A 24,301-nucleotide genomic window follows, 5' to 3' on the forward strand; every position below is an offset into this window, starting at 1 on the left:
TAAATGATGAATGTATACACAATATGGTAATCTAAGCTCCCCCTAGTGGTGACTAAAAGCAGCAAAAATGTCATGCTTTGTTTGTAACTCTGATCTGAAGCCATCTATCTAATATATTTATAATAAAGATAGATTAAGAAAGAAATCACAACTGAATTCAGGACCTAAGTGTTGGATTTTTATGGAAAGCTAGCCCTTTACACTTATATTAGCCCAAAGACTGTCAAACTATCTACTGCATAAGCCGCAGACTTTTTGATCAGATGCAGCAAAGCCTGGCTTCTACTTAGTATTGTGGACATTAATGATGCGTCAAAATGTTATATATTTGTCACCTCTTAAAATAAACATGTCCCTGAATATATTAGGTTATTGATAAACCTTGTTTTTACTGGGAGGGATCTTAAAATTCCAAGTACGTCAAAACAGCTGTCTGAAGATACGTGCTTACATTTCCCTGGGTACATTTTTCTGCTTAAGAAACACTAATAGCGAAGTCAAATTTAGGTAGGATGTGGCGGCAGAAGACTTGGTATGTAGATATAATGTAAATATAATGCTAATTAACCTAAAATAATTCAGATTATTATTCAGGTTGGAGAATGTGATAAATAAACATTTATCATTTGCATTTCTAGATGCCAAGACTCTAAATATCATTTTTTTTTCCCCTCCCTCGTTCTGTCAGCTCAAAGCACAAATAAAAGAAAAATTACATCCGTAGCTAAGTAATAAAACCTAGAAGAACTCCCTTTCTCCTCAAGGTGTAAATTTCTTTACCGGTCTGAATTTAAAGTCCAACTAATGATATTTATCTTTTATGTGTTATCTTTTCCAAGTTTACTAGACCTCATAAACTTCTTTGGAACCATCCATAACCCAGTTGCTAATATAATGGAAAGAATTTTTATTTTTTTTTTAGTTTTTTTATATTTTTATTTATTTATTCATTTTACTGTCAGAATAAAAAAAAAAAAGAAGGAAAAAATAAATTACGACAAGAAAATTCAGCATCGTTTTTACTACCCTATTAAAGCCGCTGGTAAATCATTTTGGAATAATTATGCGGAGTGATTTGCAGCTTTCGGAGTGGTTTTATAGTAAATTTTGTGATGCCGGTGGTTTGGTACTTGACATGTTAAAGTTAGACTCAGTCCTATAAAACAAACTGGAAATGTGATACAATTATTGTGTTGACATGAAAATTGGCCACAGGTGTTGTCATTGAGAGTCTCGTCTAATGAATCTTGAATAGACATGCAAACATTTGTAGCAGAGAGATCTCAAGGTGAGGGAGGGAAAGAAAAAAGCTTCGAGGCAAAGGTGATACGTTCGGGATGAGCTAGCGATGAGCGTTCATGTGAAGTCTATTGTTAGAAAATTACCGAAGTTTTGAAATTTCATGTCATCTTCTCATTTGTACAGAGATGGATTGACAGAAGATCTTTAAGAATGAGTGACGTCTGTTTATTTGGACGAGAGAGGTCTACCGGCGAAATATTCCAATCCTATTCAAAAAGTTAATGCCGGTAGTGAGTTGGGACAACACGTCTTCTTTCTAAGACACCTGAGAGATCAGCAGGATGTGACAAGTACGTGAGGAACTAAAGTTTTCTCCCTGATCAGAAAATCTTTAACAAAAAATTGTAAAAAATTAGAAAAACTCTGAAAGACTTGACCCATCCATGACCCAAATTGGCAGCATTGGGTATAAATATGTGTAATGAGTTTATGAGCTTTTAGAAATTCTATTTTAAGCTAAAAACAGAGAACAGGAAAATTACTGGATTGTAATTACTTATTACTTATCGCAAACCACTCGGAGCTCAGCTTTAATTTTATAAACAACTGTGGAAATGTGAAAGCTAAGCTCTGATTGGTTGTCATGTGCAACTAAAACAGTTCTCCCCCATTGTGTCTATACTGTGTCTGTGCCCTCTCCAGTCTATGATGTGCCTATTTTTCATTTAGTGGCACATGCAGCTTATAGTAGGGTTGGGGCTTGAGGGTAATTTGTCGATTATAGTAAGACATCACTTGAACCAAGGTGATCTTTTGACATAATTGTCCTACAAGTTATGCTAAGCCACATGTACTTTGTATTCCACTCAATGATATTTTATGTATTGCTGTAATTTTTATGTTACGTGAGAAAGTGTACTGTATTTTTTGGACTATAAGGTGCACCGGATTATAAGGCGCACCATCAATAAATGCCTGCTAAAACGTCTAGGTTCATATATAAGGCGCACCTGATTATAAGGATGAATGACCAACAGGGGGCAGACCTGTGCACAGTTCAAGGCAGATGTCTGTAAGTATGGTTCATATATAAGGCGCACTGGACTATAAGGCACATCTTTGATTTCTGAGAAAATTAAAGGATTTTTTGTGCACCTTATAGTCCAGAAAATACGGTAGGTTATATTATTATCTCAGAGGGATAATATCTCAGAGGGATAATATCCTAGTCCTGGATATCCCATATATGGCCAATACATGCATTTTCCAACCTCAAGGACCCTGTACTTAGATAAAAGTGACGCGTTTCGGACCGGTCATATCAGTCCTTTTTCATTCCTGTGTGTGAGCAGGGGCATAACTTGAGGTGATGCAGAGGCTCCGGTCGCACCTGGACCCTAGAGGTTTAGGTGGCCCTTATGGTATCACTTTCCCACATGAGAAGACTATTACTATAAACCATAGATTACAGTCAGGGGCCTGGCACAGACTTTGCACTGGGGCCCATCAACATCTATTTACGCCACTGTGTGTGAGGCTGCTATATTTTAAAAATATAAATGGGGAGATTTAGCAGAAGTGTCTGAGAGCAGAACTCATTTCCCATCGGGAGAATAAATTATCATCTTATCTTATGAAAGCTCCAACAATGATCTGGATTTCCTTATTCCTGGGGACAACGAGGTGACAAAGCAGGGAGCAATAAACTAGCTCCCTGCTCTGCAGCACTGCAGATACCATAATGTCATCAACCTGTCACGGGTGATGTGATGGCGTCACTACATTGCGTCGCTTGAGATGAACTTTAGACGCTAAGAGGCCTGACCTGTGCCGCTAATCTGAGGAACAGTTGGCACTTTGCAATAAATAAGTGCTCTTTGGAAAGGTTGGCCATCACCAAGGGGGTAACTACAGTGGTAGCAGCCATAGCAGCTGCTATGGGCCCCGTAGTGTCAGGGGGCCCCGGCATCCAACCTGACAGACTAAAGAATATATCATATGAACCGTTATATACATATTGTATAGCAAAATATGTATATAACAGTGCACATCTTCCACAGTACACAGTGTAAATCCGCAACTCAGATAAGAAATTTCGGGGGAGAGGGAGGGGACAGTAGAAGGACAGGACTAGGGATCTCTCATCTCTAATTCTTGCCGTGCATTTCCACCATGTGGTCATCAGCTACTAGGACAGATCCTTGTAAGTGTATAAAAGTGTGAGAATACAAATATATATATATTTTCTGAGGGGGGCCCCCATTAAGAAGTCTGCTATGGGGCCCTGCCACGCACTCACTATCACTTACTATTCTATCACATCTTGAGAAGTGTAAGAATATATATAGAGGCAGTCCCCTGGTTACATACAAGATAGGTTCTGTAAGTTTGTTCTTAAGTTGGAACTGTATACTTTATCATTGTAATCCCAGCCAGAACTTTTTTGGTCTCTGTGACAATTGGAGTTTAAAAAATGTTGGATTGTCATAAGAACCAGGATTAACAAAAAAAAAAAAAGCTTAACTGCAGACGCCTGTGATAACTGTTAGAGCTGATCATTGTAGCCTAAGGCTAAAGTACATTAAATTACCAACATCAAGAGGTCCGTTTGTAACTAAGGGTCGTCTGTAAGTCAGGTGTTCTTAAGTAGCGGTCCGCCTGTATTAATAGCACCGAGATATAGAACTATTTACTTACACTTGCCCTGTGATTCTGTCCCTGTAAAACATTCCCAATTATTATCCGCTCTGCATCGGTGACTTGGCCTCTGGATCCCAATACACCCCCATTGCCTCCATTAGAATAAATAAGGAGGTTTATACCAATAAGGTGCCCATTCCAACCCCTGGCACAGCGCTCCGCACCCGTGTAAATAATAATTAGACAAATAGCCATTTCATTGAATCCTTCTCCTATATCAGTGATTATCTGCTGATAATGACTCAGGTCTGAGTAGGAATATTCTCGATAAGTGTTTCTACTATGGAAGCCAAAAGCATTACACACATTTCCTCGGAGGCGCGTAACTTTAATAGGGTACTCATAGTGGCATTTTAGACTCCCTGGACCCCTGCCAGTTCAATTGCGTATTGGAAAGTTTCACCAGAATACATACAATAGAAGAGCGAGAGAGGCTGTGAGCAAGGTAGAGCGAGAGCAAGAGAGAAGAAGTCACTTACTCTACCCCCCCCCCCCCCAACCCTAAAACCCTCAGTCACGAGCAGAGCCTATAAACCAAATGCGAGGCACTAAAAGTCTCCAGCTTTCGGATGCTTGTTTGTTCTACCTGCTTTATTGCGGCAGGGAGACACGAAAAGAAAAACGTGTTTTTTTATGCAATCGCTAAATCTTATATTATTCTTTTTTTTTTCTTTTTTTCATTGCAAGAGATAAATTTCTGACTTAGATAAAAAAAAGAGCTTGAATGTAAAATGCAGTTCAAACAAGCAGAGTTTACAAGCCACATTACACTACAATAACCAAAGCCTTGTAAAGATGTTATAAGCAGCTCTCGTATCTATGGCTACATAAGATAGTGCCGTTTATATGCCGCGAGAACCCTCCCTCCGTTTTGTTTATTTTATCCTACTGTTCTGGCAACTTTTACAAAAGGCGCATTTGTTGTAGGACTTTGCTGCCACCCAGTGGTGGGGAGAAGTAATTGTTCTCCTGTAAAAAAAATAATGAGGTTTGTCAACTTTTTAAGATAAAGGTTTTCATGACACGGCCAGTGTTTTGCCCTAAAGATCTTTGGGGACACAAGGGGTGACGATGCTGAGGGCCATCCATCTATACAATAATATGATCTTATAAATATTATTTGTGAATCATCCCATGAGAATTAATACTGAGTGTTAAAGGGCTGTATCACCATTGCAAGTAACAAGCTGAGGGTCTGACTTCTTTGACCCCCAGTAATCCTGAGAATGGGGGTCCCGAATATATGAGTGGTGGCGGTGGCAGAACGCAATGCTCAGCAATTTCCAACACTCCCATACTACTGAATGGAGTGGCAGAACCCATGCTCCATACATTAGCCAGACTCCCTTTCCTAAGATTGCTAGGAGTTCAGTTCTCATGATAGGTGGTGGTCCCAGCGGTCAGAACCTCACTTATTTTTTTTCGCACAATCCACAAGTCTTGGATCTGGCTGCGTATGACATTGCTCTAGCAGCAGCTCTATGTCTACACCAAATTAATAAAGTGCTGGAAATAGTCTTGGGCAAACTTTTTAGCAGTGAAAAGTCACAAAAAAACCTCAATGCGATTTTTTGAAAGACTTTTTTATGCTATGAAAGCCCAGAAAAAAACAATGATAAAAAACCTTGATGGACACATTTTTTGTTTTAGTAGGTGGGTACTCCATGCTGTCTTACACCTGTATTGACATTGGGTGTAAAGAGACACTATTTTTAATTGTCAGGACCTGCTTTATAGCAGGTGACTCCACCCCTGATGCTGCCCCCTACCTTGCTGCAGGTGGTGCTGCCTTAGGCAAGAGCTTCAACTCACCTCATGGCTGTCTAATATTGCATTGCCATGATAGTGTCCAAAAGATCATTATTGAAATGGAATCGTAAATTATATTTTTATGCCACGTTTTTGTTTTACCTAAAGCATAGAAAAGACATTCTTGTAATTGCATATACATGTACACAGCAGAGCTGCACCTTTAAATTTTAATCCATGCTCAGTGCTGCCTCTAAACATGTGGATATGACTGGTACTGCATCTCAGGACCTATTCACTTTTACTTGTGTGGTTGTGGTCCCTGGGGTCTATGGTAGAGTACTTGGATCCCAGTATATATTTTCAGGAGAGTCCGGTCACCCCTCTACTAGAGGTTTGTTATAGAGAAGTGCAGTGTATAGAAATTCTCCTCAATTTGTCCTTAATTATAACAATAAAATATAATAATGTGGTTACATATGGAACAAACTGCAGACCATTTACGACTTAATATGACCCTAAACTTTTAGTATCTGTACTGCTATACAAAAGCAAACTACATAAAAGTTACTCTACAAAGGTTATGTATATTATTGTGTCTTTATAGTAATGTTACTCGATACTACAGGAAACACCGCTGGTCTATGTTATACATCAGGTGTAATCAGATAATATTGTATATAATATTATAATATTGTATATATTTATGTAAATCACTGACATGAAAATAAATTGCAACAATTCAGTTCTATGGAAGGAAATGGTGTCTGTGCTGGGTAAAGCCACGACAGCAAACTTTGTTTAATATGTTGTTATGGACGGATGAGAGTGAATAGAGATATGGTGTTATGTATTCTGCAGGGTGACATGTGTAAACAGATTTCAAGCAAATGATGTGTAATATGCCTTCAGCACATGTCATAGTCTTCCTCTACGAAATAGAAAAAATAACAAGAACACTGACAGAACGTACCTAGAAATGGAAACATCAATTAGATGCGATTAGTTGTTTCAAAATATTTATACAGTAAAGTATCCTGCAATAAATGTTCTAGAACTACAGATACATATATACATACAGGGATAGATTATTAAATATATAGATGAAAATATGGTATTGCTCATCAATACAATAATAATTTTGTATTTATATAGCGGCATCATATTCGGCAGCGCTTTACAGATTATGTAGGACATATACATGCAGTATAAGACATAATAGCACAACAACAAGGTCAGATAAAACAATAGGAACAAAGGCCCTTCTTACAGTCCATGAGATGGATGGATGATTATTACTATAAAAGCCTATTATAAGTAAAATGTGTATGGCTGAGTCTTCAAAATGTGCTTTCCCACACATACCCATACATACAAATATACACACAGATACATTGGGGCACATTTACTAAGGGTCCGCAGCCGCAAATCCGTCGTGTTTTTCCCGAATATTTCCGCTTTGCGCTGTATTTCATGGGATTGTGGCGCACGCCGACTTTCGGGCGACAGAAATCAGGGGCGTGGCCACCGGCCAACCTGAAGGATTCGGAAAAACCGCAGAATTTAAAAAGCCATTTGTGTCGCAAGATTAAGCACTCACATACACCAGAAAAAAGCAGGTGAACTCTGGCGGACCTCGACGCAGCAGCGACACCTGGTGAATATCGGCGCACGGACCTTAGTGAATCGCGGCAGAACCCGAATCAGCGCCGGAGAACCCGCCGCTGGATCGCGACTGGACCGGGTAAGTAAATGTGCCCCATTGTCACACATACCTACACTCACATTCACATATAAACACACACATGTACACATACTCATACACACACATACTAACATGTATACACATAACCACACATACAAATACACACATACATTGTTCCACATACCTACACGAACATTCACACATACTCATACACACACATACTCACACACAAGTATACACATACCCACACACATTCACACATAAACATACAGATATACCCAAACTCATACACACGCATATCCACATGCACATGCATATACATTCCCACACAAATATACATATACACACTTACAGGCTCACACATACATACACTAACATATACACATACACACACATAGATACACACAAATAAATATGTGTATTATCAATAATCCTTCTTTCCCATGTAATCTGTAATCCCAGGAGAGTCAGAAACAGTAGTGGATTATAATATAGGAGGTTTGGGCGGTAGCCCAGAGCCCAAACCTTCTAGGGCAGTGATGGCGAACCTTTTAGCGGCCGAATGCCCAAAATGACACCCCCTTATTTATCGCAAGGTGCCAACCAAAAGTTAAAGCAGTAACTTACTGCTCCCTTTTCTTCAACATTCATATTGGCCTCCTGAGGACAGCATCACAGTAGAAACATGGAAAATTTGCATCATTTTAGCTTCTTTCCAGTGTCCCGCTGTAGACCTGAATGGGCCAGCAGGAGGTCCTCCAAAGATAATTCTGCCCTGTCTACTCATTCTCCCTCTTCCTACAGTCCCAAGTAGCGAACTAAGTATCAAAATATGACTAAAAGCAGCATCTTTTAAGTTGCTTGGAACTTACTGTCCTGTCTGGTGTGCTGGGGCGATGGCCCGGGTGCCCACAGAAAGGTCTCTGAGTGCCACCTCTGGCACCCGTGCCATAGGATCGCCACCACTGTTCTAGGGGGATCATGGTCATCCAAACCACCCATCATATTTTATACTGAGAAGGGATCTCAACATGTTCACATAAGCCATTTCAGGACCTTTGAAGGTCTTCCATAGCAGGCAGATGGATGCATCCTCTATAACTCAAGATTCTTGATTCTAGTACCATATGTAGGAAGTGATTTCCAGACCTGTGTGGGGCTATAATATCCATACAGCCCAGGGCCTATGTATCTCTTTATACTCCTCTGGTCAGAAATATTACATTATCAGCCAGTCCTGCCAATATTGATGAATTATTACAAACATTCATCTCATAACCTGTTCAGAGGTAGCTAAAACTTTTGTTCACATAACACAATGAAACGCGATGACATATTTGATTAAAATAACCTATTTTCCTATTTTTAGATAATATTTTTTTGGACATATTTCCCTGCTGCTGCTAAAGCATCCGTGACTATCCTGAGCATCGCTTATTTATCTAAAACTACATAAATGTTGGAGAACAACCTGAGACTACTGCTCATCCTTGGTATATAGGACACCAATGCTGCGGATAGAATTGGGAGCAGAGAAGGTGGAACAGGAATGTGCGAATTCAATCCCACATCTACATATGACTAATTCATATTTACACGTACACACGGCTTGGCAGAGAGGAGATGCAAAATAAGGTGGCAGGCGGCCATATAATAATAGCCCCTGGGTCTTATTTATTATTTTAAGAGCAGTCCCTTGTATAAGAAATTAAGGAGCCAGCCAAGTAATTGCTCGGAGATGACCTTGCATTCCCCACGTTCTACCCAACTGTTGAACTTTCATTAACCTTGCCCCGAGAGAGGTCACAACCTGGAGGCTGAATGTAATATTGGGAGGATTGAGAAGGAGTAAATGTACTGTCGGGTAATGCACAGTGTATTCACTTGGATGATATCAAATATGTATTGAATCCATGGAGTGACCTCAGGATTGATTCTTCTGTATTTATACAAATCATTCTCAAAAGTGCAAAGAAGAAAAGTCTATAAGACACAGAAAAAATGTAAGTCGTCCATTATACATGAGCAAGTTCATTGACAATACATACACAACCTAAAGTACATCTCTTGGTATAGTTGAAAGAAATTATCCAACACTGTAACTTCCCAGTTTCCCTTGTTCATACTACATAGTACACTATGGGGCAGATTTACTTACCCGGTCCGTTCGCGATCCAGCGACGCGTTCTCTGCGCTGGATTCGGGTCCGGCCGGGATTTATGATAGTTCCTCCGCCATCCACCAGGTGGCGCTGCTGCGCTGAAGTCCGCTGGAATGCCTCGAAATACACCGGCCTATCCTGGATGAAGGTGAGTGAAATTTTCGTGACACAATGTTTTTTTTAAATGCGGTGGTTTTTCCGAATCCGTTGGGTTTTCGTTCGGCCACGCCCCCCGATTTCCGTCGCGTGCATGCCGGCGCCAATGCGCCACAATCCGATCGCGTGCGCCAAAATCCCGGGGCAATTCAGGTACAATCGGCACAAATCGGAAATATTCGGGTAACACGTTGGGAAAACGCGAATCGGGCCCTTAGTAAATGACCCCCTATATGTTATAGAGCAGCAGGAGCTGAGCAGATTGTATATTATGTCCTATCTGCTTATAGCATGTTATAGTGTAGGATAAGCTGAGCAGATTGTACATAGTGACCTATCTTCAGGCAGCAGTTTATAGAGCAGAAGGAGTTGAGAAGATTGTATATAGTGTCCTATCTGTAGGCAGCATCTTATAGATCAGGAGGAGCTGAGCAGATTGTATATAGTGTCCTATCTGCAGGCAGCATGTTATAGAGCAGGAGGACCTGAGCAGATTGTACATAGTGTCCTATCTGCAGGCAGCATGTTATAGAGCAGGAGGACCTGAGCAGATTGTACATAGTGTCCTACCAGCAGGCAGCATGTTATAGAGCAGGAGGAGCTGAGCAGATTGTACATAGTGTCCTATCTGCAGGCAGCATGTTATAGAGCAGGAGGAGCTGAGCAGATTGTACATAGTGTCCTATCTGCAGGCAGCATGTTATAGAGCAGTAGGACCTGAGCAGATTGTACATAGTGTCCTACCAGCAGGCAGCATGTTATAGAGCAGGAGGAGCTGAGCAGATTGTACATAGTGTCCTATCTGCAGGCAGCATGTAATAAAGTAAGAGGAGTTAAGCAGATTGTATATAGTGTTCTATCTGCAAGCAACATGCTGTAGACCAGGAGGAGCTGAGCAGATTGTATGTGGTGTCCTATCTGCAGGCAGCATGTTATAGAGCAGTAGGATCTAAACAGATTGTACATAGTGTCCTATCTTCAGGCAGCATGTCTGGGTAGTCGGGTAGAAGCTGGTGATAGGTTACCTTTAATGATCTCAGCTAGATAAGGCAATTTACTTTGCTGAGCCTCAGAATATTATCTCGAACAGACAAAAAAAAGTTGCCACTGACCACTGACAACTATTACTTATTCTTTCCCATGCAAAATGGGACAGATAAGCTTCCAGATACCACTGGTGGTGGGTTATACTCCTCATGAGTAGTGATGAGTGGACCTGATCTCAACGTAATGGGTTCTGGTTCCCGAAACCAGACTTCAGCTAGAAGTTCGGTATTCCTCTCCCCCTCCCATGCACAGCAACACCTGGTCACAGGGAGCACCGGTGCTCAGGGAAATGGTGGCGCACAAGCTGGCGGCACCTGCGTGCTGCAGTCGGCTCTCCGGGTGTCATTAAAAGGGTTACACCTGCAATTGGAGGTGGCACTGATTGCAGGTGTTACTGATAGGGGTAAGCATTTGTATTCGGTACCTGAACCCAAACAGCACTTTGGGGCCTGCTCATCCCTTCTCATGAGTAAAAAAATTTTAAATCTGAAAATTCAACATCACCAATAAATATTTTTCCAACATCTTGCAGCGAAATGTTGGATAAACATCCAATGCACATTACAAGGTCAACCAGTCCCAACAAAATCATTAGATTCAGCCACCCTCGGTGCAGTGTGTATGGTCATCCTGGATACATTTCATCCATATTTTATTTATGGGGTTCTCCAGGTACAAATAGTGACGTCTTATACATGGGAAGGGTCATCTTTGGGGATTCCACCCATGAGTCGTAAAGGAAAGAAGGCCTCACTTTTATACCACACACTGATGAATCAGGCTGAGATGGGAAGATCTGGAGACCTACTACATCCTTCATTCTAAAGATGTTGGGGACTGATTTTGATAGACCTTGACTGATTGCTCACTTACAGGGGTATTCTGGTTATGGAAAGTTATTTTCTATCCCCAGGAGATCCTTGTTGAACTTTTAATCTCTTTGGTTAATAGTTGGAGGATCTGGCCAACTTTATCACCATTGGGACTTTAAACATACCCAACATGTGTTGATACAGAAGATACCAGAAGTGTGTTCCATCTCCTTATCTGCTACTCCTTATAGCTATAAAGTTAAGCCCACAATCAAAAGTTAAGCCCTATCCACAGATCACGAAAACGAGGGCTCCAATGGGGTCCCACGTACCTCCGTCGGATTCCTCATTGCTCCATCAAACTAATGTAACAGATAGCCGCACATGACCGTTCTGCTCCATGAATCTCTTTGGAGCTGACGGAAATTGCTGAGCGCCGTGGATAGAGCCTAACTTTTATCTGTGGGAAAACCCCTTTAAAAGGAAATCTACCACCAGGATGAAGAATTGTAAACCAAGCACACTGACATTCACTCTTATTTTAGCTTTTTTAATGCTCTTGATTTTAAGAATTGAATTAAAAGCCTTTTTTGGTAAAAAACCAGGGCATAAGAAGATTAAAGAAGAGCAGATCCTGCCAGAGGGGGCACACACCAGCAGTGTGCTTGGTGTACAATCCTTCAGTACAATCCTTCCTGGTGGTAGATGTCCTTTAACCAAACATGCTTAGCCAACAGGATCATATATCCTTCTTATTACTGAATAGAAGGCTCCATATAAACCATTATCTGGAAGAACATATAGTCAAGTGTAATTGTACTGTTAAATCAGAAAATCCTAATTTATAGTGACAGGTCCTCTCCAGTTATTATCCGCCGTTACAAATAACACTTAATTTCTCTCTAGTATCATTAATTAATTTATGCCGACGGACCAAGAACACATTTTTACTTTATTACGCCGGTTAATGCCCGGTTCACCCTTTTGCCTTCAATCTCAGTTGAAGCATCTTCCTTATTAATCGGCAGGGCACCGGGGCCAATGGAGAGAATCAAACAATTGTCTGATGGCATTTCTGGGGTCAGACGGGTAATGTAGAATTGTTATCACTGACAAATCAAATGTCATCACAACCATCCATCTATATTTCCCTCTTCACACTGGTCCTGTTTGATAACTTTTGTGGAGTGTATGTAATAGATTCATTTGTCTTATTAACGTCACAAAGTATCTCTATATCTCATTCACACATAAAAATGTATAGTTTTTTGGAGTTTTCCTTCATTGAAAACCTTTTTCCAAAATATAGAATTTTTTTTTAATAGAATGAGGCTTCCTATTAAAGGAAACCAAAGACACTTACATGTTGCTGTGTGTCCCCTTGTTCTGCATCCAGTCTTTTTATTTCTTATGGCCTCCATTTGCAAACTTTTTTTACAATGAGACTGAGGGGCTCTGGGGGCTGCTCCAGGCTCCATTATCTCTTAATTATTCACACCCCTTTGCAGGGCTTACTGTCTGCCTCCTCCCTCCCAGGTGACATCACACAGCTCTCTGCAATACCTGTGCATGCACAGTCATTTCTGTAGTGCTTTGCAAAGGGGTGTGAATAATTAGGAGATGGCACCCCCTAGAGCCTCTTGGGCTCATTAGCATAAGGGGGCACACAGCAACATGTACCGTAAGTGTCTTTGGTTTATATTACAGCATCCTGATGGTAGATTTCCTTTAAACCTTAGTGACACGGCCTGAAAAGGCTATAGTGACCGGGGCATTTTTAGTAAATTTTTGTATGCGGTGGTTTAAGTGCCATAACTTTTTTATTTTGCATGCTACCTTAATATTTTTTGCGGCGTTTTTTCGGGACACATAAAGTAGAGTTGGTTAAAACTTTAAAAAAAAGTTAAAAGATTTTTAGTTTTATTTGGGGTTAAAAGTGAAAAAAGTTTTTTTGTAATTTATAGTACATATTTTTTTTGAAATTTCAAATAAACTCAAAATAATACTCATAAAAGACTCCTGGGGGAGATTTTCACAATTTTTTAATTTAATATTTAAATTTTTTTATCTTTCTTACAAGTTTTTCCCTGTAACAGGGGAATCTATAAGAGCCCCAGTTACAGGGGGAAACGATCATCTGTAACTGCTGGTGTTGATCAGAGCTGTAAGATAAGATAAGATAATCCTTTATTAGTCCCACAGTGGGGAAATTCACAGCGTTACAGCAGCAGAGAGGGTACAGAGAGTGAAGTACAAACTATGACAACAATAATATTAGGGATAAATGAACAAAAATAAAAGGGGGATAAAAAGACAAAAAAGAGATGAGCAATGATCGGCAGTTTGATGTTTAGTCTGTGGATGGGACTTGAGGGACTGGTTAGACCCAGCAGCTCTAATTTACCCCTTTACACCCAGCGGTCATGTGACGGCAGTGCCGGCTCTGCTCCTCTATGCATCGCGCTACTTCAGCACAATGCTGTGAGGAGCGGAGAAGGGAGAAGCGGTAATAAACCGCATTTCCCTTCTCCGTAGTGTCTCTCTCACCCGGAGACTGGGTCATGCTAATGCAGCTAGTGCCCATGTAATAGAAAACTGCAGCAATGTCTGAAGACGAGATGATCCAAGATGAGTTAAGGTCCTTCGTATTGTAGTTATGACCAAAACAAGTCTATGCATTAGGCTGCTTTCACACAAACATATTTTCTGGTTGTATGCTACCTGTACTGTACCGTTTTGTTACAGGTTCATAGACATTGTGATGTCCTATTACAATCGACCAGCTACCCTGGTAGTTACATCCATGATTGGGATCAACTAGGGTCAATATCTCCTCCCAAATACTTTTCTTGTCCTGTACATTCCCAACAGTGTCAGTCATTGACAATTCCATGTCTTGTCTCTGCCTGGGAGAAGATGATTATTCTGGGTGTCATCATACTCTGCTTCCTGGTATGACTATAGGAGAAGGGTGACTAGATGCTGAAGTCATGTGAAAGCGGTGACGAGTCATCACAGTTGTGGTAGAAAGTATTACTTCAGTCGAAAGGGATTATAGATTCTGGCTTTGATGCTTTGGGTGGCCAAGTACATGATGTACGATACAACTTGTATTATTAAGGAAAAATTTGCATGGCCCATGCAGAACATATATACTGCATATGTATATATGGAAATAAATCTTTAGCCCTCATGTACATAAACATGGGACTTATCCTATCCATTGTTTCAACGACTAGCACACGTCCCCATGTTTTTTTATGCGATCATACACATAACTGTGTTATCTATAGACCTGTGTATGAGCCGCCTACCCAAGAACAGGTCCAGTTTTTGCCCGTGTTTGAGGTTCTGCCCTCTCATTAAAGTCTATTGGAATGTTAAAAATATGGATTTTATATGAAAGTACGCCACACAGGTGTCATCCATGTGTCATATCTGCAGATCAGTTGATAGGATACACAATCATATAAAACTCAAAGAGGAGATGGGACAAGTTGATGACATCATTTGCCTGCCCTACTTTTATTTGCGGATACAGACACGTGGACCGTTTTTGTTGATATGAATGTCGGAAACGTCAAAAATACTGAAGAGGGGGTGCCACTGGAACTGTGCTATATTTTTCAGTGGGATGTAAGTTTGTGGCGCAAGGGATTAATGCGTTGGTGCACGGACTAAATGGTTTAGAACTCCCTAGACTTGCCTTTAGCTGCTCTCTTTTTGCACCACAAATTGTGCCAAAAAAACGAGTCTGAAAAATAGAAGCTCCACAAAACTGTTGGATTCACAAGCGGCGCCAAAATTTAGCACCCAAAAACAGAACAAGTTGAGAGTCTCAGAACACACCAAAATTGTGGCGCCAACACTTCATAAATTAAGGGGCGCAGAAAGGAAAAAAAAACACTGCCAGTTTTCTGTTTGAAAGGCCATAATAAATGACCCCCAGTGACCACAAAGATAGATAAATGATCTGTGGTTTGCGGCAGAGGAAACAAATGTTCATGTGCAGATAGACTCTGTCATAGACGTCAATCACGGTGACTGATAATAAGTCAATATAGTTTAATGATGCTGATGTTGTTATTATTATCATTACTACTAATATGATTATTATTATTATTATTATTATTATTATTGTTATTACTAGTATTGCTTTTACTGTTTTTATGTCTATAAAAATAATCTTGATCATTTCTATTGCTACTATTTGTATGATTAATGTTATTACTGTATTATTCATTTATTGTGCTGTTATTATTTCTATTATTATTAATTGTATTATTATTTCTATTATTATTAAGTGTATTATTACATTTTTATCATTATTTCTATTATTAAATATATAATTATTAATAATTGTATTACTAACATTATTATATTATTCTTCTCCATCTTCAAATTATTATTATAAATTAAAAGAGTCATATTTTAGAAAATTTTGCATTTTGTATAAACTGGCGTGCCTTAAAAAAAATCTGTATTTGAGCACCAAAATAATACAGGATTATATTATAATTCATAATAAGTGCACTAATATTACAATAAACTTGATGAAAGTGTGAAAGCGATCTAAAGCTGAAAGCAGAGTATCTGGAGTACTGACGGATGGTAATAAAGGGTTATCCTACTTGTTTGCCTGTGTGTCACCTAAACTCTTAGTGCAGTCAGAATATTATATATGTGCATTATCTCTCCAATCTTATTAAATAACCCGATATAATTTAAAGCCTTCATCTATCCATTTACTCTATGTGTTGTATGAACAGCAATTTCCTCCACTTGGAAATGATCGGATAATGTAAATAAAGTAACAGAGAATCATTCTCTTTAGTATGGGATTTACCCGGAAACAATAAATCTCAAATTTCCAGAATATTTTTTTTTTTTATGTCAAGTTGAAAATCCATTAAATATATTTTTAATTATGAAAAGGCATTAAAACAGCAGGGACACGGCTTGGAAGGGGGTATTACACTTTATTGCACGTCCAATATACCTTGCAAAGCAAGAATTCATCTTTACAGCAGCATTCCACAACCCCCAAGGGAAGATGAATGCACTGAGAAATGCAGCTCCGCTGAGTCCAGAATGTAGACATTGTGACGTTATATACAGTCCTGGGTGAGGGGGTATATAACTCTTACCCTCAAACACTCTGATTCTACTAGAAAGATACTGTACTGTATCACTGTGATGTGGAAAGTAATAATGTATTATAGATAATAGATACACATTTAAAAGTTTTGACAAACAGAGGGAAACATCCAAGATTCACTAAGTTGAAGTTCCGATGAATATTATGGGTCAGACTCAGAATCTATTCGGTACTAATGATGCCTTTTAATTCCCCGATCTTGTTTATTATTCTTTTATGAATATTTAGCAATTTTCCATTTTCAATAAAAACAATATGAACTAATCTGTTAATTGCTTTTAATATTATATATACAAGATTCGACAATGTGAAAATATTCAGATACGATTCTGTGCCTGAAAAAAAATCTAATTTGTTCCCAATCTATGACTCTATCGACTAATATATTTGCTCATCTCTTTATCTATATATATAATTATAGTTATATTCGTTGGGTTTACATAATATGGACCAATATTGTATAAAAACACCTACGAACCTGCTCAGCTCCATGTGCACCATCCTCCAGGAACGCCTTTCTTTCCCCATATACTAGAACTTGAAAATGGATGAGGTTGGAATCACTTTTTCGTGAAAATCAATGTGAATCTTTTATTGGTCCATGATAAAAAAAAAATGCACGCTTGCATACATGAAAAAATATATAGTCATCCATAAGGTCTGAAACGCGTCAGTCAGCATCAATATTTTTTCATGTATGCAAGCGTGTAGCTATTTTTTATCATGGACCAATAATAGATTCACGTTGATTTGCACAAAGAGGTGAGTGCCGACCTCATCCGTTTTCAAGTTCTTACTGTCAGGATCTGAGGTAGTGATCTGAGCTGGGTCGCTCGCCGGACTGCTGGATCCAGAGAAGGAGCGTGGAGAGGTAAGGGAGCCAGGAGGGGAGCTGGGGACCGGGAGTGGATCACGTGAACACCCATGACACTTACATAATATGAAATAATAAAAAAAATCTATGGTAAAATTGGATAAGTACAACCTTAGATGAACAAGAATGCATGAGCAATTACTCTTTGTCATTCTTTATTTGACACAAACTAGCCCAAAATGCGGAAGTTGTGTAAAATGACATATCCTATCATTATCAATGAAGAAGTTATGTGGCAGTTCTATGCTAATCATATGGCAGTTATTAATTGACCATCAACAAGTGTGACCACATATCTAAAAGCAGAAGTTTTGGTGTGTGGATATCAGTAGAATTAATACTACTATAGCAAGCAGGAACAACATAAGCAAATATGTTAGACGCAGTTGTTGCTGCCAATGAATCTGGGCATAGGATATAAGGTAATTTTTAAACAATTTAAAATCATTCTAGTAATGAAGAATAAATTAATATTCACAAGTGTAAAACACTAAACACAGCTGCCAGTGTTTCTAGGATTGGGCATCCCGGCTTATACAACTGCAAGTTTAAAATATATATCAATCCAAAAATGCTATGTTATTCCTCTGGCACCTAGTATAGAGGCTGGCTACCGTTAATAAAGATTATTTTACCGACATCTGAACTGATGAATATGTACTTGCCTATAAGGTTACTGATGACATTTAATAAATCTTTAACTAATGTAATAATACAGGCGGTCCCCTACTTAAGAACACTCAACTTACATACGACCCCTAGTTACAAACGGACCTCTGGATATTGGTAATTTGCTGTACTTTATCCTTAGGCTACAATAAACAGCTGTAACAGTTATCACAGGAGTCTGTAATGAAGCTTTAGTGTTAATCCTGGTTCTAATGACAACCCAACGTTTTTAAAATCCAATTGTCACAGAGACCAAAAAAGTTCTTGCTGGGATTACAATGATAAAATATACAGTTCCGACTTACATACAAATTCAACTTAAGAACAAACCTACAGACCCTATCCTGTATGTAACCCGGGAACTTCCTGTACATGATATAGTCTAACATCATAACAGGTATAAGAACCCTTTAAGGAGGGTTTGGTATATAAATCTCCTCAAATTTTGTCTCTGCAGCTCCACCTCCTTAACACAGGCTTGTTTTGTTGTCTGTTTCCATGCAGATACATAGGTCTGCAAATGATCTGTAGGGAAAAACAATAGGAAACAATTCCGAGATGTTTTATATTTATTTTACATGGTGTGCACAGTAAAAAATAAGTATATTGATTGGTAGAAAAAGCTTTTAAATGGAAGCTCTCTTCTCTAAAGTAACATCGTAACAATACATGTGGCCTTAAAGGTAAGTTGCCTTTTATCCCAAAGAGGTTGCGTTGTTAAAGGAAATCTACCATCAAAATGAAGCATGGATAAGCCAAGGACACTTACTCATAGGTCCAGGCACAGTGACTAAGGTATATAGTGATATATGTGATCTCCTTTCTTCTAAAATCAACTTTTAAAACTATGCTAATGAGCATAGTGGAGGGGGAAATATATTCCTGCAGAGCGAAACAACTTGGGGGTTATTAGAATAATTGTAAAAGTAGATTTTAGAAGGAAGGAGGCCACGGGTAACAAGTATAAGAAGATTAAGATCTATTAGTAAGTATCCCTGATTTATCATGCTTGATTTTGACAGTAGATTTTTTCAATATATCTCTTATAAATCTATGATCTTGGGGGAAGGGGACTTGGCGGAGTTTGCAAGTTTCCCAGTTCTGCTTTGGACTTACTGTTTTTGGACTTGGTCTGGTTAGCCAACTGTAAGACTCATAGACGTCAGTGAAGAACAGGGTGGTGTAAGGAGTCATGGGGGTGGAGTACAATCCGGGATGAATCTAGAGTCTCTGCTGCATTAAGTGAGCTATAGGATGGTGGCCCCTCTACCCCATCCAGAAGTAATATATCAGGTTATATAAGTGGGTTCTCCATGCAGTGTCTCAAACCAATGGTGATATAGACCCACATTTACTAAGAACAATGCAGTCTGTACTATGTGCAGTTTGCCTGTGTAGTGTGCAGGGGGCGGCAGATTCAGGATTTCTGGCGCCCATCCTTCATGAATCTGGTGCCCCCTGCATTGCTCCGACAGCAAGTGCGAGTGCACCAATTTTTTGGGGGTGCACCTTTAACATGGGCCGTCCGACTTCTGTCAGACTTTACATGTTAAATCTGGCACATGGTCTAACTGAGCATCGGAACTTTCCCTTCAATGCAGAAATTTGTGAAGAATAGTGCAGTTGCGTCAAAAAAAGAGAAAGAGTGTGCAAAGTCCGACAGAAAACTTGCGAATGGTCCTTAGTATATGTGCCTCATAGGGTGTGAAGTGACACTATTTTTTAGGTGTTGGGTTCTATTTTATAGCCTCTAATCCCATGTTACTGCAGGTGCTGCTGCCTGAAGCAAGAGGCTCAACTCGCCTCATGAATGGTGCACCCTTGAGTACAATCATGCTAGCGTATCCTCTCTTGGCTTGATTGATGTCCAATAGTCCAGACAGGGGCGTAACTTGAGTGAATGCAGAGGGTACGGTCACAACCGGGCCCAGGAGGCTCAGGGGGCCCATAAGGTATCACTTTCCCATATGAGAAGACTAGTACTATAAACCAGACATTATAGTCTGGCACAGACTTTGCACAGTGTCCAGGTACAACAACACAAGTCTTAGTGGCAGATGCCACATGTAGTTTATTAAGATGTAATTGTCCTACAGGACACCATTCAACCCAGAAGGTGTCATTCCAGAATGTCTCTTCTCCAGCCATGCCGTAATATCCGTACATACCATAAATCTCTAGCACCATAGTAAAATACAGGCAGTCCCCGGGTCACGTACAAGATAGGTTCTGCAGGTTTGTTCTTAAGTCGAATTTGTATGTAAGTCGGAACTGTATATTTTATAATTATAATTAGAGATGAGCGAACACTAAAATGCTCGGGTACTCGTTATTCGAGACGAACTTTTCCCGATGCTCGAGTGCTCGTCTCGAATAACGAACCCCATTGAAGTCAATGGGAGACTCGAGCATTTTTCAAGGGGACCAAGGCTCTGCACAGGGAAGCTTGGCCAAACACCTGGGAACCTCAGAAAAGGATGGAAACACCACGGAAATGGACAGGAAACAGCAGGGGCAGCATGCATGGATGCCTCTGAGGCTGCATAATCGCACCATTATGCCAAAATTATGGGCAACAGCATGGCCATGACAGAGTGACAGAATGAAGCTAGATAGCATCTAAAACATCCAATAATTGACCCTGACACTATAGGGGACGGCATGCAGAGGCAGCGGCAGCAGGCTAGAGAGTGGCATGGCGACATACCCTAAATGGACTCAGGCTTCAAACCAATGGGTGGCAGAGAGGAACCAAAGGAGGTGAGCAAGAAGCGCTCAAATAATATCGGTACATGATAAAAGTTTGCCAGTATATTTTGTGGATTACACAGCAGGGTGGCGACAAAGTTAACATGGAAGCCATGAAAACAACCCAAAATTCTGCCTGACACAGCTCGTTTGATAAGGGGACCATGTATGGAGGCAGTGAACTAGTAGTAGATTAAAGGTGCTGCAGTTAAAACTATGTTAGTTGGATCTTGGCATGGAGCTGGCGCTCTGCAGCCAGGCGAGCTTTCGCCAATCCAAGCCCCTGTCTCTAGGCTACTCCCCAAACAGCACTTCTAAGAACCTTTTGTATAAGATCAAGTGTAGTAGCGTTCTTATAAGTTTAGGATATGCCGGGTGAGGGGAATGTAAACAGATGCGCAAGAAGCGCTGAAATAATATCCCTAAATGGTAAAAGTTTGCAAGTATATTTTGGGGATTACACAGCAGGGTGGCGACAAAGTTAACAACTTTGATGTGGAATGCCCTGTAATAGCTCTTGGGCGGTGTGCCTTTTATCGCCTAGGCTCAGCAGTTTCAGCACCGCCTGCTGTCGCTTAGCGACGGCACTGCTGCTGTGCCTAGAGCTACCGACTGATGGCGCCATGCCCACGGATGGTAATTCGGAGGAGGAGGAGGTGGAGGAGGGGTGGGAGGAGGTATAGTAGGCCTTTGAGACCTGGACCGAGGTAGGCCCCGCAATTCTCTGCGTCGGCAGTATATGACCAGCCCCAGGGTCAGACTCGGTCCCAGCCTGCACCAAGTTAAGTGTAGTAGCGTTCTTATAAGTTTGGGATATGGCGGGTGAGGGGAATGTAAACAGATGCGCAAGAAGCGCATGATGCGCATGGAGCTGGCGTTCCGCTGCCAGGCGAGCTTTCGCCAATCCAAGCCCCTGTCTCTAGGCTACTCCCCAAACAGCACTTCTAAGAACCTTTTGTATAAGATCAAGTGTAGTAGCGTTCTTATAAGTTTAGGATATGCCGGGTGAGGGGAATGTAAACAGATGCGCAAGAAGCGCTGAAATAATATCCCTAAATGGTAAAAGTTTGCCAGTATATTTTGTGGATAACACAGCTGGGTGGTGACAAAGTTAACAACTTTGATGTGGAATCCATGAAAACAACCCAAATTTCTGCCTGACACACCTCGTTTGATAAAGGGACGATGTATGGAGGCAGCTATATGGACGACTTTTGGAGGTAGCAATGGAGACAACGTGTGGAGGCTGCTATGGAGACAATTTAATTTGGATAGTGCCTGTATGTGGCAGTCCCAAAAATTGTTCAAACCAGAGGAGCAGGTAGGTGGCCCTCCAGTAAAATGGGATAGATTGAGTGCCTGTATGTGGCAGTCCCAAAAATGTTTCAAACCAGAGGAGCAGGTAGGTGGCCCTCCAGTAAAATGGAATAGATTGAGTGCCTGTATGTGGCAGTCCCAAAAATTGTTCAAACCAGAGGAGCAGGTAGGTGGCCCTGCAGTAAAATGGAATAGATTGAGTGCCTGTATGTGGCAGTCCCAAAAATTGTTCAAACCAGAGGAGCAGGTAGGTGGCCCTGCAGTAAAATGGAATAGATTGAGTGCCTGTATGTGGCAGTCCCAAAAATTGTTCAAACCAGAGGAGCAGGTAGGTGGCCCTGCAGTAAAATGGAATAGATTGAGTGCCTGTATGTGGCAGTCCCAAAAATTGTTCAAACCAGAGGAGCAGGTAGGTGGCCCTGCAGTAAAATGGAATAGATTGAGTGCCTGTATGTGGCAGTCCCAAAAATGTTTCAAACCAGAGGAGCAGGTAGGTGGCCCTCCAGTAAAATGGAATAGATTGAGTGCCTGTATGTGGCAGTCCCAAAAATTGTTCAAACCAGAGGAGCAGGTAGGTGGCCCTGCAGTAAAATGGAATAGATTGAGTGCCTGTATGTGGCAGTCCCAAAAATGTTTCAAACCAGAGGAGCAGGTAGGTGGCCCTCCAGTAAAATGGAATAGATTGAGTGCCTGTATGTGGCAGTCCCAAAAATTGTTCAAACCAGAGGAGCAGGTAGGTGGCCCTGCAGTAAAATGGAATAGATTGAGTGCCTGTATGTGGCAGTCCCAAAAATGTTTCAAACCAGAGGAGCAGGTAGGTGGCCCTCCAGTAAAATGGAATAGATTGAGTGCCTGTATGTGGCAGTCCCAAAAATTGTTCAAACCAGAGGAGCAGGTAGGTGGCCCTGCAGTAAAATGGAATAGATTGAGTGCCTGTATGTGGCAGTCCCAAAAATTTTTTAAAACAGAGGACCGGGTAGGTGGCCCTCCAGAAAAATGGAATAGATTGAGTGCCTGTATGTGGCACTCACAAAAATTGTTTCAAACAGAGGACCGGGTAGGTGGCCCTCCAGAAAAATTAAATGCATGAAGTACTATAGCAAGAGCCAGTGGGCCCTGTCAAAAAATAGCCATTTTCCTCTGCTTTACTGTACAAAGAGGAGGAGAAGGAGGAAAATGAGGAGGAGGAGGAGGAGTGGATCAATTATTCAGGTTGAGCTTCCTTCACCTGGTGGAGATTGGAAATTCTGAGAAATCCAGCCTTTATTCATTTTAATAAGCGTCAGCCTGTCAGCGCTGTCAGTCGACAGGCGTGTACGCTTATCGGTGATGATGCCACCAGCTGCACTGAAAACCCGCTCGGACAAGACGCTAGCGGCAGGGCAGGCAAGAACCTCCAAGGCGTACAGCGCCAGTTCGTGCCACATGTCCAGCTTTGAAACCCAGTAGTTGTAGGGAGCTGTGTGATCATTTAGGACGATGGTATGGTCAGCTACGTACTCCCTCACCATCTTTCTGTAAAGATCAGCCCTACTCTGCCGAGACTGGGGACAGGTGACAGTGTCTTGCTGGGGTGACATAAAGCTGGCAAAAGCCTTGTAAAGCGTACCCTTGCCAGTGCTGGACAAGCTGCCTGCTCGCCTACTCTCCCTCGCTACTTGTCCCGCAGAACTACGCACTCTGCCGCTAGCGCTGTCAGAAGGGAAATACTGTTTCAGCTTGTGCACCAGGGCCTGCTGGTATTCATGCATTCTCACACTCCTTTCCTCTCCAGGGATGAGAGTGGGAAGATTTTGCTTGTACCGTGGGTCCAGGAGAGTGAACACCCAGTAATCGGTGCTGGAATAAATTCTTTGAACGCGAGGGTCACGGGATAGGCAGCCTAGCATGAAATCTGCCATATGCGCCAGAGTACCAACGCGTAAGAATTCACTCCCCTCACTGGCCTGACTGTCCATTTCCT

This window comes from Engystomops pustulosus, chromosome 3 (assembly GCF_040894005.1).
Source record: "Engystomops pustulosus chromosome 3, aEngPut4.maternal, whole genome shotgun sequence".
Taxonomy (NCBI): domain Eukaryota; kingdom Metazoa; phylum Chordata; class Amphibia; order Anura; family Leptodactylidae; genus Engystomops; species Engystomops pustulosus.